At 43.1% G+C, this 19,246-nt stretch overlaps 1 non-coding gene across 1 annotated transcript; it reads left to right on the top strand.

Annotated features, from left to right (window-relative positions):
• Positions 1–16,299: 16,299 nt before the first annotated feature.
• LOC119927671 lies at positions 16,300–16,490 on the top strand. The gene has a single exon (XR_005450652.1). It is a non-coding gene; the product is annotated as a U2 spliceosomal RNA (small nuclear RNA).
• The last annotated feature ends 2,756 nt before the right edge of the window (positions 16,491–19,246 follow it).

Genomic DNA, 19,246 nt, shown 5'->3' with positions numbered 1-19,246 from the left:
AGTGAGAATTGTGTTCACAAATTTGCCTGCGGCTTTCCCACATTTATCAAAATCACAATCATGCTGACTGTATTTCAGTTGGTGCTATTACTTCTCCTCAAATTTATTGCTGAAATTAAAAAATTGGGGTGGATTCTTTTGGGAATTTTTTTTCTTTTTTAATTAAATTACCCCTAATGCAATTTTTCATCTCTACTCATCACTCACCGTCTTTCTAAAAATAATTTGTTTTATTAATGTCAGCTCAGTCAATTGTTTTCATTAATGAAATGTCTGAAAAAGTCCACTTGTATTGTTTTTAAGAGCCAAAATGATTCATAAGTAAGGCTTAGACAGAAGGAAATTATTTCCAATTTGGATTACTTTAATTCAAAGTTGAATCTGGAAACTGGGAATAATGAAGAAATAATTTCTTCATTGTTCTCTTTTTAGAATTTGGAAGATACATTTTGAAATTTTTAAAAAGTTTCCATTTCCAAGAGTTAAAATTCCATTAGCAGGGGTGTCTGCTTAATGCTACCCTCTTTTAGGGCTTAGTATAGTATTTTGCACAAAATAAGCAATCAATTAATAGTATTTATTGAGCAGTCAGTGTGGGCTGAGCACTGTACTAAGTGCTTGAGCCCTTAAGATATGTTAGAAATAATAATAATAATAATGTCCTCTTTTGGTATCTAGATATAGTTTAAAGTGTGACATCACTTCCTGTTTGAGAAAGAGGGGCTAGAAAAGGTGTCCTAACACTGTGAGCCCGTTGTTGGGTAGGGACCGTCTCTATATGTTGCAAACTTGTAATTCGCAAGTGCTTAGTACAGTGCTCTGCACACAGTAAGCGCTCAATAAATACGATTGAATGAATGAATGAATGAATGCCCCTGGGAGTCAAATGGCCTGAGTTCTCACCTCCTCCAGGAGGCCTTCCCAGACTGAGCCCCTTCCTTCCTCTCCCCCTCGTCTCCCTCTCTATCCCCCCCATCTTACCTCCTTCCCTTCCCCACAGCACCTGTATATATGTATATGTGTTTGTACATATTTATTACTCTATTTATTTATTTATTTATTTTGCTTGTACATATCTATTCTATTTATTTTATTTTGTTAGTATGTTTGGTTTTGTTCTCTGTCTCCCCCTTTTAGACTGTGAGCCCACTGTTGGGTAGGGACTGTCTCTATATGTTGCCAATTTGTACTTCCCAAGCGCTTAGTACAGTGCTCTGCACATAGTAAGCGCTCAATAAATACGATTGATGATGACATTGCCACTTGGCTTCTGTGTGACCTTGGGCAAGTCTTTTAATTTCTCTGTGCTTGTTACCTCATCTGTAAAATGGGGATTAAATCCTGCTCCATCCTACTTAGACTTTGAGCCCCGGTGTGGGACAGGGACTGTGTCCAACCTCATTACCTTGTAGCTGTCCTAGAGCTTAATGCCTAGCACATAGTGAGGACTTCAGAATTACCATAAAAACAAACGAAACCAACCAACAACAACAACAACAAAAAAAACCAGAACAGTTCACCAAAGGATATCAGGCAAACTTAAACATTGTAGGACTCATCAATGTTAAGCTCACTCAAATCCATGCAGTCAGTCATGCTTAAATTAAATCAGTAATATCCTCCCCTTTTCTCTTTGGAGCATTTTACAGAGGAATTTGATTTCTTTTTTCTGAATTCTGTAAGAGTATTCCTCACCCTCTACTTCCCCCTATTCTTTGCCCTGAGGAATTATGGAGATCGTGTGACCTAGTGGAAAGAGTAGAGGTTATGGAGTCAGGGAGACATGGCTTCCAGTCCCAGCTTTGCCAACGATGAGCTGTGTGACCTTTGGCAAGTCACTTAACCTCTCTGTACCTTGGTTTCTTAGTCTGTGAAATGGGTATGTTTATTCTTTCTCCCTCTTAGACTGTGATCCCCGTGGGAATACCAACTGCCTTTGACCTGATTATTTCGTCTCTACCCCAACTGCAGAGCCCGTTCTTAAAGAATTCAATTTCAAAAATTAAAAACAAGTAATAACTCTTGCCATCAGAATCTCAATTCACAGTTTTTTCCAGTTCTCCAAAAGAGGCACATTCTCCACCCCCAGAACCATAAGCGGCATCCAAGAATAGTAGATAAGTGAGAAATTCCTGGACAGACCATCTGATAAAGTGTTATTTCCTTTGGGATCTACAGATTCCACAGTGCTTTGCACATAGTAAGCGCTTAATAAATGCCATCATTACTATTATTATCCCAAGATCTTATTTGTAGTATTTTTAGGTAGTTGGTCAAATCCCCCTAATTTTAACAGAGACCTCATTAACTGTAGTTTTAATGAAATTGGCGAGTTGTTCATTATATGCTGAACATGGGAACAGATCCAAGATTATGGGATTGGATACAGTCCATGTCCCACATGGGGCTCAGAGTCTATCTCATCCCCATTTTACATATGTGGAAACTGAGGCCCAAAGAGGTTAAACAATTTACCCAATGTTACACAATAGACCAGTGGAGCCTAGGTTTCCTGAATCCCGGTTCTGGGCTCTTTCCACTAGTCCTCATCACAGATGAGAAGAATGCAATTTCTGCAGACGTTTGAGAATGCAGTGACTTTTGAAAATAAAACCCATGAAAATGGAACCTTTTTTCCTACTATATGCCAAAAGTCCCCAAAAGGATAGGAAGAAAAGAAAAGATTAAGGAAATTGTAATGTTTTTTAATCACTTTATCTTATATAATGTCCTTTTAGCCCATTCTTTTCTAAAATAGACTCAGCCAATAAAGGAAGGTGATATGTATACATTTAGTATCGTACTAATGAACGGTCTTTCATCATGTAAGACTTCAATGGCTATATCCAGTTCATAGAAAAATCACACTTTTGTCACTTAATTTTTTTTCAAGTCATTTGAACATCGTTGACTCTGAGGGATACCTTGAGCGATGTTATGAAATAGTTCCAGATTACCAGGCTGCAGTGATGGGCTAATGACATGCAAATTAAAATACTTATAATTAGAGTACAATGAATAACCACAGCAGAGAGGGTGTCAAGCAATTGCTAGAATTCACAAAGGAGACTAGAAGAAAATGCAGCATTGTAAGAATTGCTGTGAATCTTTGGGCATTACGTGTCTTTCAGACTTCACACACTGATTGATTGATTGGCAACATGCAGCCAGAATTCAGGTGACCCAGGAATGGCCCAATCATAGCATTTAACAAGGGTAATAAGGGTATTTGTAAAATGCTTACTATGTGTCTAGCACTGTTCTTAATGCCGGGGTAGGTAAAGCTAATTGGGTTGGACACAGTCCCTGTCCCACGTGGAGCTCACAGTCTCAATTTCCATTTTATAGATGAGGTGGCTGAGGCCCAGACAAGTGAAGTGACCTGCCGAAAGTCGCACAGCAGACAAGTGGAGGAGCCAGGATTAGAACCCAGGTCCTTCGGACTCCCAGGCTTGTGGTCTATTCACTAGGCCATGGTGCTTCCCATTTTGCCCAGAACCTCCCAATCATTTGAGCTCTTCATAGCACACTTCCCTCTCTAATGCCAACCCACTCTCTGTAACTTGATTTTATTTATCTCACCGCCGAACCCTTGTCCATGTCCTTTCTCTTGCCTGGCCCACTGTCCACCTTCCTATGCATCGACTACCACTCTTTCCAACTTCAAAGCATTATTAAAACCACAGTTCCTCCAAGAGGGCCTTCCCCCTACTTCCTCTCCCTACAGCATCACCCCCTTGAACACTGAATATTTATTTCATCATCAGCCCCATGGCATATATGAACCTCCACCCCCTTTTCCTCTGCTCCTCCTCCCCTCCCCATCACCCCCACTCCCTCCCTCTGCCCTACACCCTTCCCCTCCCCACAGCTCTTGTGTATATTTGTACGTATTTATTACTCTATTTTATTACAATTTGTATATATTTATAATTCTATTTATCTATTTCGATGGTATTGACATATCTACTTGTTTTGCTTCGTTGTCTGTCTCTTTCTTCTAGACTGTGAGCCCATTGTTGGGTAGGGATTGTCTCTGTTTCTGAATTGTACTTTCCAAGCACTTAGTACAGTGCTCTGCACACAGAAGTGCTCAATAAATGCGATTGAATGAATGAATGAATGAATGAACACACCCATAATTTATAATAATAATAATAGTTATGGTATTTGTTAAGTGCTTATTGTGAGCCAAGAACTGTTCTAAGATACAAGGTAATCAGGTTGTTCCACATGGGGCTCACAGTCTTAATAATCCCCATTTTACAAATGAGGTAACAGGCACAGAGAGGTTAAGTGACTTGCCCAAGGTCACACAGCTGGGATTAGAACGCATCATATCTGACTGCCAAGCCCGTGCTCTTTCTACTGTAATATCTGTCTCCCGCTATAATAATAATAATGTTGGTATTTGTTAAGCGCTTACCATGTGCCAAGCACTGTTCTAAGCACTGGGGGGATACAAGGTGATCAAGGTTGTCCCACGTGGGGCTCACAGTTTTAATCCCCATTTTTCAGATGAGGGAACTGAGGTCCAGAGAAGTGAAGTGACTTGTCCAAAGTCAAACAGCTAAGTGGCAGGGCCAGGATTAGAACCCACGACCTCTGATTCCCAAGCCCGGGCTCTTTCCACTGAGCCATGCTCAGTGGAAACTACTTGTGAATAAGGGAACATGTCTACCAAATTTGTTGTATTATACTTATTCATTCATTCATTCAATCGCATTTCTTGAGTGCTTACTGTGTGCGGAGCACTGTTCTGAGCACTTGGAAGAACATAATGGAAAAATAAGCAGACACATTCCCTGCCCATAAACACTCAATAAATACCCTAGATTGATTAATCGGTCTATCAAGGGTAGGGATTGTCTCTGTCTGTTGCCGAATTGTATTTTCCAAGTGTTCAGTACAGTGCTCTGCACACAGTAAGTGCTCAATAAATATGATTGAATGAAAGAATGAATGAAGCCATTCACTCCATTAGATAGTAAACTCCTGGAAGACAGTGTTTACATCTAATGCTTCTAATGTACTCTTCTGAATGCTTGGAACAGTGTTCTGCACTGTTGTTTATCAATAATAATGATGATAAAAAAATCAATCAGTCAATCGTATTTATTGAGCGCTTACTGTGTGCAGAGCACTGTACTAAGCGCTTGGGAAGTACAAGTTGGCAACACATAGGGACGGTCCCTACCCAACGGTGGGCTCACAGTCTAGAAGGGGGAGACAGAAAGGAAGAAGGAAAAGAAGGAAGCGCATGTTTTGCGCTCGCTGGGACAGGGACTGTGTCTAATTCCCTTCTGTGTATTTTCTCTCAGGACTTAGTACAGTGCGCTGCAGTCAAAAATACTTAATGAATAGCAATACTATTACTTCTTAAGGAACCATCGATCTAATGGGAGATACAGGCAAATTAAAATTATTTCCAAATAGTGGCAACCAGAGGAAAAATAAGGATATAGCAGGGAGTTGTACAAATGCAACAGGATGAACATTCTGCATGAACAACTGAGCACGCAAATATGTGTTGGAGAGCTGAGAATAGTTAAAAATGCATACATGCTTTAGTGTCTTAAAAGGAAGAGGATTCCGTTTTCTCTGTTTTGTCTTAATCACCTGATTTTCCTCCTTAAATCTAGTTAGTATTCTCAGTGGGTGAAACAGAGAAGGGAAAGCTAACATTCCTTGGTTAACTTTCCATGTGTGTGGCAGCAGGGCAGCAGTTTAGCTTGGAGCTGGGAGGGGAAAGTGAATCGATGCTTAAGGGGATGGCTGACAAAAGTCCAGGAATGAGGACATGGGGCATTTGGGGTTAGGTAGAGTCTGAGGGCTAGCTGTGATCCTCCTCATGTTGGAAAATGCCACTTATTTTGTCAGGATATTAAATATTACAGAGGTAACTAATCACTACAGATTAATGAAGTCACCAAAATAATTTAGAAGGCAATTGAGAGTCTAAATTTAATTGAAGTTTGATTACTGCTGTTGAAATGAAACAAGAACAGTTCTTATCTCCACTCCTCTAATGTGTTTTTCTATCGAGACAACAAGTCCAGTGTCGGGGTCAAGTGGCACAAATATTATTATCATTTTATTATTATTTTTAAGCATTGTTCAGTGAGTCTGCCTGCTCTCCCCACATAGATTTCAGGTCTTTCAGGCTATCATCCTCCTCCTGATCCAGCCCTGGCAATCCCAACTCTCTCTCCCCACCGACTCTAGCAGGCATCAAGCACTTTGTACAGTGCTATGCACACATTAAGCACTCGATGAAGATGATTGAATGAATTGAGGTTAAGGGCTACCCTTGTGAGAGAGAACTGAGAGCACTCTAAAACCCAACTTCGAGCCACGAACTGCTCTAACCCTCTTTCTCAGAGGGGTCCTCACACCTCACACCTAGAATAATAATACTAATGATAGCACTTATTAAGCGCTTACTATGAGCAAAGCGCTGTTCTAAGTGCTGGGGAGATTAACAAGGTGATCAGGTTGTCTCACGGGGGGCTAACAGTCTTCATCCCCATTTGACAGATGAGGTAACTGAGGCCCAGAGAAGTGAAGTGACTTGACCAAAGTCACAAAGCTGATAAGTGGTGGAGCCGGGATTTGAACCCATGACCTCTGATTCCAAAGCCCGGCTCTTTCCACTGAGCCCCGCTGCTTCTCCGGAGCCAGGCTGGGGGACATTTCTAGGGGTACGTCACCTTGCTGTGATTTCAGAACAGGTTCTGCCCAGACAATCTTAATTTTGTCAAATAACCAACAGCCATAAAGGCAGAACTGAGTGAGGCAATTTATTCCTTAATGGGTGAGTAATTGGATAGTGGACTCAAGGATGCTTCAGGTGGGCAATGTAGGAGACTTCCTGAGTGGACCATCCAGTGGAAAGCTAGATTGAAAGGTAGAAATTATAAAAATAATAATAATGGTTTTTGTTAAGCACGTACTATGTGCCAAGCACTGTTCTAAGCGCTGGGGTAGATACAAGGTAATCAGGTTGTCCCACGTGGGGCTCACAGTCTTAATCCTCATTTTACAGGTGAGGAAACTGAGGCACAGAAAAGCTAAGAGACTTGCCCAAGGTCACACAGCAGACAAGTGGCAGAGGCGGGATTAGAACCCACAACCTCTGACTCCCAAGCCCGTGCTTTTGCCACTAGGCCATACTGCTTCTTGAAAGGGAAGCTAGGAGGAGAAGGGGGAAAGGATACATTTAGAATTGCTATTTGGGAGGCGTGGTTGAGCCAGTACAGCCAATGAGTAGTAGCGTGGCTTAGTGGAAAGAGCCTGGGCTTGAGAGTTAGAGGTCATGGGTTCTAATCTCAGCTCCACCACTTATCAGCTGTGTGACTTTGGATAAGTCAGCGTGGCTATAGAGAAGCAGTGTGGCTCAGTGGAAAGAGCACGGACTTTGGAGTCGGAGGTCACAGGTTCAAATCCTGACTCCGCCAATTGTCAGCTGTGTGACTTTGGGCAAGTCACTTCACTTCTCTGGGCCTCAGTTCCCTCATCTGTAAAATGGGGATTAAGTCTGTGAGCCCCACATGGGACAACCTGATCACCTGGTATCCCCCCAGCGCTTCAAACAGTGCTTTGCACATAGTAAGCGCTTAACAAATATCATCATTATTATTATTACTATTATTCAACTTCTCCGTGCCCCAGTCACCTCATCTGTTAAATGGGGATCAAGTCTGTAAGCCCCATGTGGGACACCATGTGCGATACTTGTATCGCTTAGAACAGTGCTTTGCACGTAGTAAGCGCTTAACAAATACCATCATTATTATTATTATTATTATTTAACTTCTCTGTGCCCCAGTTACCTCATCTGTTAAATGGGGATCAAGTCTGTAAGCCCCATGTGGGAGAACTGATTACTTTGTATCACTTAGAACAGTGCTTTGCACATAGTAAGTGCTTAACAAATATTATTATTACTAGTATTATTATTATTATTATCATTATTATTATTATTATTATTATTATTATTATTACAACAAAGCCAGGGGCTCGGGCAGAATTCAAATTCCTTTCCCAAACCAATTTTCTTCTTATAGGCAGGGATCTGACTCCTCTAGTGTGGGCAGGTAATGTGTCTACTGACTCTGTTATAGCGTACTTTCCCAAATGCTTAGTACAGTGATCTGCATGCAGTAAGCCCTCAATAAACACCATTGATTGACTACATCAAATGTATTTACCTAAGCCCTTAGTACAATGCTGGAACTCCCTCGTTTCTCAAATCCGACACACCCCAGCTCTCCCCATATTTAAAGTCTTCCTAAAATTCTTCCTCCTCCAAAAAAGCCTTCCCTGATTAATTTAGCAGCATCCTCTGCTGTATAAATCCATCAGCCAATTCTAGGACTTCTGGACTTACATTTCAGCCCCCCTTGAGTATGTCTACTAAATTGTACGCTCAATAATTTATTTTTACTACTCCTGTAAATGTTTTTTTTATGTTTATTGCCCCTTTTAGAGTGTAAGTGCCTTGTGGATAGGGAACACATCAATTTATTATTCTGTACTCCCAAGCTCCTAGTACAGCATACTGTGAAAAGTGAGTGTTTCAGAAATACTACTACTATTAATACTAGAAGAAACATGGCTTAGTGGAAAGAGCCCGGGCTTGGAAGGCAGAGGTCATGGGTTCAATTCCCGCTCCACCACTTATCAGCTGTGTGACTTTGGGCAGGTCACTTAACTTCTCTGTGCCTCAGTTACCTCATCTGTAAAATGGGGATTAAGACTGTGATCCCCATGTGGAACAATCTGATTACCTTGTATCTACTCCAGTGCTTAGAACAGTGTTCCCAGCGCTTAGAAGAGTGCTTTGCACATAGTAGGTGCCTAATAAATGCCATTATTATTATTATTTGGCATATAGCAAGCACTTAACAAATACCATCATTATTATTATTATTACTACTACTACTACTATACTACTACTACCACCATCACTTCTACAGAACACCCTTGATAAATACTACTGATTGTTTCTGCTCAAAACCCTGTGCTTCCCAAAACTGGAAAAAGTCACCTATCTTCTTGGCTATGAAGGGAAGCGAAAACTGAAGAACACTCAAGAATAGCTAAACACACTTTGTTTGGTTTTCATTTCAAGCCTGACAGGGCTGAAAAGTAAAAGTTAATTGAGAAAGAAAACAAATTTTCAAGGTTTAATGGCTTAGAGAAAATGGTGATATTTATTGTTATCCTTTGATTAATTAGTCTGTTCATTTTAATTTATGTCACTAATTATCTACTTTTCCTTTGCGATGACAATTTCAGGTCACAGCCCTCTAGTTCAATCAATCAATCAATCTTATTTATTGAGCACTTACTATGTGCACTACCATCATAAGCACTTGGGAGAGGACAACACTACAGGATTAGCAAACGTGTTCCCGGTTCATAACAGAGAAGCAGTGTGACTTAGTGGAAAAAGCATGGGCTTGGGAGCCAGAGGTCGTGGGTTCTAATCCCGCTTCGGCTACTTGTCAGCTGTGTGACTTTGGGCAAGTCACTTAACTTCTCTGGGCCTGTTACCTCATCTTTAAAATGGGGATTAAGACTGTGAGCCCCATGTGGGACAACCTGATTACCTTGTATCTCCCCCAGCAGTGCTTGGCACATAGTAAGCCCTTAACAAATACTATTATTAGTATAACAAACTGACCGTCTAGAGGGAATGCACAATTATTGATCTGCAATGATTAGAATTGAGAAGACAAATATTTCATTTGGGGGGACTTCAAACCTAAATGGAGTTTTTGAGGGGTAAATAATAATAATACTAATATTTGTTAAGCACTTAATAATAGTTAAACACTCCTATGCAATGAGGAAGATACAATATAATGAGTTTGGACATATTCTCCCTCCTACTTGGACTGTGAGCTGTCCTGTGGGACAGGAGCTAAGTATTGAAACCCCATTTAAAGATGAGTACTCTGAGGTACAGAAAATATAAGTAACTTTCCCAGGGTCATGCAGCAGGTAAGTGGCAGAGCTGGGGTTAGAACTCAGGTCCTTTGACCTGCAGGCCCATGCTCTTTCTTCTATACCACCCTGTTCCTCAAATTCATAGTACTTGATGAGAAAATAACTTGGCCTTATGAAAAAACCATGGGTCGAAGTGTCAGGAGACCTGGGTTTTAATTCCAGCCCTACTGCTTGGGCAAGTCAATGAAACTCTCTGTGCCTCAATTTCTTCTCTGTAAATTGGGGAGGGCATACCTATTCTTCCTCCCTTTTATTCATTCATTCATTCAACCATACTTATTGAGCGCTTACTGTTTGCAGAGCATTCATTAATTCATTCAATCGCATTTATTGAGCGCTTACTGTGTGCAGAGCACTGTACTAAGCGCTTCGAAAGTACAAGTTGGCAACATATAGAGACGGTCCCTACCCAACAATGGGCTCACAGTCTAGAAGCACTGTACTAAGCACTTGGAAAATACAATACAGCAATAAATAGACAATCCCTGCCCACAAGAATCTCACAGTCTAGAGGGGGAAGACAGACAACAGTACAAGTGAATAGGTATCAATATAAATAAACAAAATAATAGATATATACATGTGTTGTGGTGGGGGAGAGTAAAGGGAGAGAGTCAGGGTAACGCAGAAGGGAGTGAGAGATGAGGAAAAGTGGGGCTTAATCTCGGAAGGCCTCTTGAAGGAGGTGCGCCTTCAGTAGGGCTTTGAAAGGGGAAGAGTGATTGGCAGATTTGAGGAGGGAGGGTGTACCAGGCCAGAGGTAGGATGTAAGCCAGAAGTCAGTGGAGAGACAGGCAAGATCTAGCTATAATGAGAAAGGTTAGCAGCAAAGGAGCGGAGTATGTGGGCTGGCATATAGAAGGAGAGAAGGGACGTGAGGTAGGAGGGGGCAAGGTGATAGAAAGCTTTGAAGCCAATAGTGAGGAGTTTCTGTTTGGTGTGGAGGTTGATAAGCAACCACTGGAGATTTTTGAGTAGGGGGATGACATGCGCTAAACAAAGATAATCTGGGATTTGGGGCCCTGTGCAGGACAGAGATGATCTAATTATTCTGTAGCTAACTGTGTGATTAGCAGAGAACCTGGAACAGAGTAAAAGCTGGGTAAATAAATACTATCATTATCATTAGGCACCAAGTGCTTTCTGAAGCTAGGTGTTAATTAACACCCTTTTCAGGGAGTTTTTTTTCAGTGAGTTTCCTCCTCCCATCCCCCTGCACATCTTTCCTAGGACTCCTTAGTCCTGTCTTTTGGAGTCCTGGGGTGATCCTGGTCCTAGGGGCAAGCCTCCATCCTACAGTTCTGCCCTAATTCCAGCCCAACTCCCCAGCCTCCTGGCATTACCCACCTGCTATCTGCTCAAGTCCTATGGCTTTTTTCCCAGCCCACGAGACAGACCTCTTTATGTCCCTTCAGCTTAGTTTGATCTTGATGCATTTAGATAACAAACTCTCTAGGGCCAGACCAGTGGGCCTGATGACCTGTGCTGCTGACCTATCGCCCATTTAAGGTCCAGAATCTATCACCCTGGCTCCCAACCAACACTCGAGGGTCTCTGTTTGAGGTACAGCCAGGCCACCTTCCATCCCATGAAGGCGACAGCCCAGCTGTCAGCCTTAGGAAGCCATCTGTTCAATTTTATACTGGACGGTTTGGTTTTCAGCTGGTCTGACCCTGTCTGGCCTGGATTCAGCACTGGACACCTTTATGTCCTGGATTTTCATTGGAAACACGCAGCCTCCCTCCACCACGGCTTCTGCAGCAAAAGCCCATAATGTGGAGGCGATATCTGTCATTACAGGGTCCTGAGGGAGAACAAAATGGCCCTGTTGCCAAGGGGAGAAGTCAGGGGTTCCTTCAAGGATGTTTTGTTTCTTTGGTTTTCTTCTGTTTTTATGGTAATTGTTAAGTGCCTGCTATGTGTAAAACACTTTTCTAAGCTCTGGGCTAGATACAAGTCAGTTAGGTTGGACATAGTTCCTGCCCCTCATGGGACTCACAGTATAAGCAGAGAAGCAGCGTGGCTCAGTTGAAAGAGCCCGGGCTTGGGAGTCAGAAGCCATGGGTTCTAATCCCGGCTCCGCCTCTTGTCAGCTGTGTGACTTTGGGCAAGTCACTTGACTTCTCTGTGCCTCAGTTCCCTCATCTGTTAAATGGGGATGAAGACTGTGAGCCCCACATGGGACAACCTGATAATCTTGTATCCCCCCAGTGCTTAGAACAGTGCTTTGCAATAGTAAGCACTTAATAAATGACACTATTATTATTATTATTATTATTTACAAGTAGGAGGGGAAAAAGGAGAACTGAAGCACAAAAAAGTTAAGTGACTTGCCCAGGGTCACACAGCAAGCAATTAGCAGAGGCAGAATTAGAACCCAGGTCCTCTGATCCCAGGCCACACTGCTTCCTGCACTCATCTGCTGTGTGATTTTGGGCAGTCATTTAACTTCTCTGGGCCTCGGTAACCTCATTTGTTAAATGGGGATTAAGACTATAAGCCCCATGTACCAGGGATTTAGGGACTTTTTCCAATCTGATTAGTTTATATCTGCCCCAGTGCTTAGTACAGTGCCTGACACATAGAAAACACTTTAAAAATATAAAATAAAGAATAAAGGAAAAGCAACAACAGCCAGAGCTTCAAATCTGTACCTGGCCCACTGTTTGGAATCATTGGTAGAGAAGCAGCGAGGCTCAGCAGCAAAAGCCCAGGCTTGGGAGTCAGAGGTCATGGGTTCTAATACAGACTCCACCACGTGTCTGCTGTGTGATCTTGAGCAAGTCACTTAACTTCTCTGAGCCTCAGTTACCTCATCGGAAAATGGGTATTAAGACTGTGTGAGCCCTCCGTGGGACAACCTGATCACCTTGTATCCCCCCCCAGTGCTTAGAACAGTGCTTTGCACATAGTAAGCTCTTAACAAATGCCATCATCATCATTATTATTATTAGCTGTATTTACTGAGCTCCTGCTAGTTGCTGAGCACTCCGTTAAGCATCAGGAAGCGCACTACAGAAGGAAAATGCAAAGTCTCTGCCATTAAGGAGTCTTAAGTCTAATGGAATTCCATGGCTGAACTCCCGATCTGCCAGGAGCCTCAAGGTTGTAAGCTCACTGTGGGCAGACAATGTGTCTGTTGTATTGTTTTATTGTGCTCTGTCAAGAACTTAGTACAGTTCTCCATACATAGTAAGCACTCGATAAATATTATTAGTTGCTTGATTGATTGAGCCAGCTAGGGAGGGCTTGGGAAGGGCAGGTAGTCACCACGTTTGAGCTCCAGAGAAGCTTCTGAGAGACGAACGCAGGGAGTGAAAAAATTAGCACAGGATGAGATGGATTCCATCAAGTGTGTGTCCTCAAATTCCTGGCATTTTTGCGACACGAAATACATATCTTGGGTGCCGTAGCTTCAGTAGGCATTTTAGTCCTTTCCAGCGATAACACTTGAGAAATAGTTTCATCATTTTAAATGAATTCTCGAAAGAGTATGAACTTCAAATGATTATATTCTAATAGAAATGTAGGGCCGTACCCAACACCACACTGAAGATGTTAATAAGAATTTAGTTCAATTTACACTATAGTTCAGTTTAAACGTAGGGGTTGTTTTTCCATTTGATAACATACAACATTGTTGCAATGCATGGAAAAAAAAAAGATTTCCTCTATCTCCTGCTTTCTACTGGTCTGTGAGTTTCCTCATTTTTATCAACTGGCCATTACGGAATCTGAATTTGATATAGTAAATTCCTTCACAGAAAATGATTCAGTGGTATTTGTTAAGCACTTACTATGTGCCAGGCACTGTTCTAAGCGCTTTGGTAGATACCATGAAAACAGGTTGGACACATGGGGCTCACAGTCTTAATCCACATTTTACAAATGAGGTAACTGAGGAACAAAGAAATGAAATGACTTGCCCAAGGTCGCACATTAGACAAGTAGCAGAGAGAGGAACATGGCTTTCTAACTCTTAGGCCCGTGTCCTATCCACTACATCATGCTGCTTCTTCTAACTGTTGCTGAGGTAGATTCAGCCAATGTTCTGTCTCTGATAGTGGCAAGAGGATATTGGGAAGAACCAGATGAATCGTGAATCGGACACTGTCAGCATCTCTGAGACACAAACAACTTATATAAATTTTCTTTAACATATCGTCATTTCATTCATTCATTCAATCATATTTATTGAGCGCTTACCGTGTGCAGAGCACTGTACTAAGCACCTGGGAAGTACAAGTCGGCAACATATAGAGACGGTCCCTACCCAACAACGGGTTCACAGTCTAGAAGGGGGAGACAGACAACAAAACAAAACATGTAGACAGATGTCAAAATCATCAGAACAAATAGAAATAAAGCTATATGTACATCATTAACAAAATAAATAGAATTGTAAGTATGTACAAGTAAAATAGAGTAATAAATCTGTACAAATATATATAGAGAGGTGCTGTGGGGAGGGGAAGGAGGTAGGGCGGGGAGGATGGAGAGGGGGAGAGGAAAAAGGGGGCTCAGTGTGGGAAGGCCTCCTGGAGGAGGTGAGCTCTCAGTAGGGCTTTGAAGAGAGGAAGAGAGCTAGCTCTCTTTGCCATTACATCAGCTTCTCTTCCTCTTTCTCAACCGCCCTCTTCTGCTAATAAACCACAGTTTGAACTCTTCAATACTCCCACACTAATCTATTTACTTTCCTTGTTGTTTATCTCCCACCAATGACCCAAAGCTCACAGGGTCCCCACTACCTAGAACTCCTGCCCCCTTCTCATCCTGCCCCTCCTACCTCACCTCCCTTCTGTCCTTCTCCAGCCCAGCCCACACCCTCCGCTCCTCTGCCGCTAATCTCCTCACCGGGCCTCGTTCTCGCCTGTCCCGCCGTCGACCCCTGGCCCACGTCCTCCCCCTGGCCTGGAATGCCCTCCCTCCGCACATCTGCCAAGCTAGCTCTCTTCCTCCCTTCAAAGCCCTACTGAGAGCTCACCTCCTCCAGGAGGCCTTCCCAGACTGAGCCCCCTCCTTCCTCTCCTCCTCATCCCCCTTCCCATCCCCCCCGCCCTACCTCCTTCCCCTCCCCACAGCACCTGTATATATGTTTGTACATATTTATTACTCTATTTATTTTACTTGTATGTATTTACTATTCTATTTATTTTATTTTGTTAATATGTTTTGTTTTGTTGTCTGTCTCCCCCTTCTAGACTGTGAGCCCGCTGTTGGGTAGGGACCGTCTCTATATGTTGCCAACTTGTACTTCCCAAGCACTTAGTACAGTGCTCTGCACAGAGTAAGTGCTCAATAAATACGATTGAATGAATGAATGAATCTGCCTTCACATCCAGCAAAAACACCTCAAGATAGGGTTTAAAGCACTGTCACCTTGCCCCCTCCTACTTCACCTTACTACTCTCCTACTACAACCTAGCCTGAGCATTTCGTACCTCTAATGCTAACTTTCTCACTGTACCTCAATCGCATCTATCTCACCATTGACCTCCCACCCATATTCTGCCTCCGTCCTAGAACGCCCTCCATCCTTATCACTTACGATTACTCTCCCCCACTTCAAATGACTTATTGAAGGCACATCTCCTCCAAGAGGCCTTCCCTGACTAAGCCCTCTCTTCCTTTTATCCAACTCCCCTCTGTGTCGCCCTGACTTGCTCCTTTTATTCATCCCCCCTCCCAGCTCCACAGCGCTTATGTACATGTCTGTCATTTATTTATTTATCTTAATGTCTGTCTCCCTCTCTAGACTATAAACTCATTGTGGGCAGGGAATGTGTCTGTTATATTGTTATATTGCACCCTCCTGAGCGCTTAGTACAGTGTTCCCTTCATAACCCTACTGAGAGCTCACCTCCTCCAGGAGGCCTTCCCAGACTGAGCCCTCTCCTTCTTCTCCCCCTCCTCCCCCTTCCCATCCTCCCCGCCTTACCTCTTTCCCCTCCCCACAGCACCTGGGGGGAGGTATATATGTATATATGTTTGTACGTATTTATTACTCTATTTTATGTGCACATATTTATTCTATTTATTTTATTTTGTTAATATGTTCTGTTTTGTTCTCTGTCTCCCCCGTCTAGACTGTGAGCCCGCTGTTGGGTAGGGACCGTCTCTATATGCTGCCAACTTGTACTTCCCAAGCGCTTAGTACACTGCTCTGCACACAGTAAGCGCTTAATAAATGCGATTGAAAGAATGAATGAATGTTCTGTACCCAGTAAGTGCTCAATAAATACAACTGACTGATAGATAGTGAATTCTCATTTTACAGATGAGTAAATCACTTCTTGGCCCTTTGGCTAAGATCAAGTGTAGTATCTGTTCTTATCAGTTTAATATCTGATACATCTTCGATGTGAAGACACTGTGTTAAGCAGCTTTTTGGAGAAAGGAGGTGGGTTGGGCGCTTGCTCTGTGCTCTCCATGCATCGGCCTGGTATTGCAGTGCTTCCAGGATAGGTGCCTTTCCCTTGTTGGTTTTTTAATTTTAAGAGAAGCAGCTGTGGCTCAATGGAAAGAGCCTGAGCTAGGGAGTCAGAGGTCATGGGTTCAAATTCTGGCTCCATCAGTTGTCGGCTTGGGCAAGTCACTTCACTTCTCTGGACCTCAGTGACCTCATCTGTAAAATGGGGGTTAAGACTGTGAGCCCCACGTGGGACAACCTTGTATCCGCTCTAGTGCTTAGAACAGTGCTTGGCACATAGCAAGTGCTTAACAAATGCCATTATTATTATTATTATTATTATTATTATTATTATTATTATTATTATTATTATTAAATTGAGGCACAGAGAAGTTGAGTAACTTGCCCCAAGATCACACAGGAAGCCAGTGACAGAGCAGAGACTAGAACCCAGGGCTTCTGACTTCTAGGCCTGTGCTCTTTCCACTAGGCCACCCTACTTTTGGGAGAGGGAAAGGGACAAGGCTATCCCTTTCCACTGAATCTTTTCATACACAAAGTACTAATTTCACTCGATCCCAAATTCAAGCCGCAGTGAATGTCTGGGGCATCCTGGGGTTGTTTGCTTTAGGAAAACCAATTAGATGCATCCCAGGGGTTTGCTTAACCTTCTTGGATTTGTAAACAAGGGTTGTCTGAAATGGCTCACAGATGGCTTTAAAGGGTGTTTACTTTGAGAAATGGATTAGAACTGTAATTCGCACTGATCTAGGGACACCAACAATTCACTGCTACTGCACGAGATACTTAAAATCCTTACAAGTGCCCAGAAAACTGCAACACTGAACCAGAGAGAAGGGAGCGGCTGTGATGAGACTGAAACTTGGGTTCGTTTGGCATTAAGTGAAAATGACTGCTAGCTCTTGCTATTTACGGTGTTCCAGGGAATGTGAGCGTCAGTTGATCAATTCAGGGTGGCAGCTTCTGGTTGGGAATTATCTGGAAGTTGGGGATTATCCACGGAGTTGAACATCCAGGAGATGGATTTGCCAAATTTCTTGATGACGAGTGACTTCCCTTCCCCACAGCACTTGTGTACATTTCTGTAATTTATTTAGTTATATTAATGTCCAGAAACGCTCTGGACATATCACTCCCCTCCTCAAAAACCTCCAATGGCTACCGATCAATCTGCGCATCAGGCAGAAACTCCTCACCCTGGGCTTCAAGGCTCTCCATCACCTCGCCCCCTCCTACCTCACCTCCCTTCTCTCCTTCCACTGCCCAGCCCGCACCCTCCGCTCCTCCACCACTAATCTCCTCACTGTACCTCGCTCTCGCCTGTCCCGCCATCGACCCCCGGCCCACGTCATCCCCCGGGCCTGGAATGCCCTCCCTCTGCCCATCCGCCAAGCTAGCTCTCTTCCTCCCTTCAAGGCCCTGCTGAGAGCTCACCTCCTCCAGGAGGCCTTCCCAGACTGAGCCCCTTCCTTCCTCTCCCCCTCGTCCCCCTCTCCATCCCCCCATCTTACCTCCTTCCCTTCCCCCCAGCACCTGTATATATGTATATATGTTTGTACATATTTGTTACTCTGTTTATTTATTTATTTATTTTACTTGTACATTTCTATCCTACTTATTTTATTTTGTTGGTATGTTTGGTTCTGTTCTCTGTCTCCCCCTTTTAGACTGTGAGCCCACTATCGGGTAGGGACTGTCTCTATGTGATGCCAATTTGTACTTCCCAAGCGCTTAGTACAGTGCTCTGCACATAGTAAGCGCTCAATAAATACGATTGATTGATTAATGTCTGTCTCCCCCTCTAGACTGTAAACTCATTGTGGTCAGGGAATGTGTCTATTTATTGTTATATTGTAATAATAATAATGGCATTTATTAAGCGCTTACTATGTGCAAAGCACTGTTCTCATTCATTCAATCATATTTAGCACTGACTGTGTGTAGAACACTGTACTAAGTGCTTTGGAGAGTACAATACAACACTCAGTCGGTATGATTGAATGAACAAATAAATGACTTTCTCTTCACCATTCCAAGGAGAGAGAATAATTGGAAACTGTGGCCTTGTGGAAAGAGCCAGTCTGGGAGTCAGAGAACCTGGGTTCCAAATCGGGCTCTGTCATTTGCCTGCTGAATGACTTTGGGCAAGTCACTTAACTTAGCTGCATGTCAGTTTCATCATCTGTAAAATGGGAGTGAAATACCTGCATAAACCCCATGTGGGACAAGGACTGTGTCTGATATTAGCACAGTGTATGGCACATCATAAGCACTGGTCCAATACTACAGTCATTATTATGCTCGTGATGATGATGATGATGATTACCCCCCACTAAGAGAGGTGTCTGTGAGTGAGCCTGCTCTCCTGGTCTCCGCTGTCCCGTTGTCTGGGGGCTGAGAGGCTGAGCGCCTCAGGTCATGGGGAGACCCTTGGCTCTGGGATCCCGCAGGTGTCCGATGGCCCAGGAGCTGCAGAGAACCTCTCCCTGTTCAGGGGGAAAAATTCCACCCTAATGGCCTTTCTAGCCTTTCTTCATGCCAACAATTCTCATCCTCGGCAAATCCCTCTAGGCTGTAAGCTCATTGTGGGCAGGAAACGAGTCTGTTTATTGTTATATTGTACTCTCCCAAGCGCTTAGTGCAGTGCTCTCCACTCAGTAAGCACTCATTAAATACTACTGAATGAACAAAATCCATGACCTCCTTCCAAAAGCTTGGGACACAGCCTGTTTAGCTTGGCTTCCGGGTGATATGGACATTTCATTCATTCATTCAATCATATTTATTGAGCGCTTACTGTGT

This window comes from Tachyglossus aculeatus, chromosome 4 (genome assembly GCF_015852505.1).
Source record: "Tachyglossus aculeatus isolate mTacAcu1 chromosome 4, mTacAcu1.pri, whole genome shotgun sequence".
NCBI lineage: Eukaryota > Metazoa > Chordata > Mammalia > Monotremata > Tachyglossidae > Tachyglossus > Tachyglossus aculeatus.
The sequence above is the reverse complement of the archived record's forward strand: the minus strand, read 5'-3'. Positions and strand labels throughout refer to the sequence as shown.